Source organism: Triticum dicoccoides, chromosome 3A (genome assembly GCF_002162155.2).
Source record: "Triticum dicoccoides isolate Atlit2015 ecotype Zavitan chromosome 3A, WEW_v2.0, whole genome shotgun sequence".
Taxonomy (NCBI): Eukaryota; Viridiplantae; Streptophyta; class Magnoliopsida; order Poales; family Poaceae; genus Triticum; species Triticum dicoccoides.
This window is the reverse complement of record NC_041384.1, coordinates 717635544-717636666: the sequence shown is the minus strand read 5'-3', so window position 1 is coordinate 717636666 and position 1123 is coordinate 717635544.

The following is a 1123-nucleotide window of genomic DNA, read 5'->3' as shown; positions in this document are numbered from 1 at the left end:
CACACTAGCAAGGCCTACAAACCCGTAACAAAGGGGAGCCTGGTGGCTGCGAAAGCTAGTGTTCCCATGTGTCGCTCGTGGAAGCGACGCAAGGGGGTGGGGGCATAGACTATTCAATAGTTTATAATGGCTATGGCACACATTGTCGGTTTTGTGATCATGGCATAGTATTGTTGTGAATTGTCTGTTCAAACAATAGGTGAAGAGTAGGAAAGGTATTCATACTAACTTCAGTGATCAGCTTCAATCTTTGTTCGAAAGAACTTCCATAGAAAATGTTTACTTCTTATGAAATGTTTCGATTCAGGGGACTGTAAGTCTTAATAGTTCGACCACGCCTTCCAGGTTGGGGACCAAGTTAATCCCTTGATGAAGAGGATGGTTCACAGTCCTAAGTCCGTGTTTGCGCATTGTGCTTTGTCATGCCGACGATGTTTCTTCCAGAAGTTTTTGTGTGAAAATTTGTCGCACCGAAATATCTATAGGTACGAAATATATTTTCACAATATTCTTCCTATAAGTTATATTATTTTATCATGGAATCAGAGGAGGAAATAAACGTGAAATTGTCTATGGCAGTCACAAAATAGTAATCACTTATTCACAAAAAAACACATAGTAAGGGCACCTCCAACGGCGACCCTCAAATTTTCTCCAACATCAGTTCACGGACAGGGGGACTAGTCAGCGGACATGGATGCGGGAGCGGGCCATGCAATGTTGCCTGCATATATTTCAACCATTCTTTGAACTAACCGGACGAAATACATGCAAACACGGCGGATTACATACAAACCGAATGACATTCATGCAAACATGGCGGATTTTCATTAGATTTCGAACATTTGGAACAAAAAACCGTTCCGACCCGACCCTAAACCTATCCTACGACGGCGTCCAGCGTCCAAGCCCTTGTCGTCCTCCATCCTCTGTCTCCATGAGCACTGGCGATAAGAGCCATGAAGTGAAGTTGCGGTCTCCGGCGAGGAACAGTAGAACACATGAGACGAACTGGCACACATGAGACACAAGGCCCTGCCGCCTCCCGTGGCCTACTCATTCTCGGAGGAGTCCACGCCTTGTCCGTCATCGGTGGACTTGAGGTCCACTATCGATATGGTGG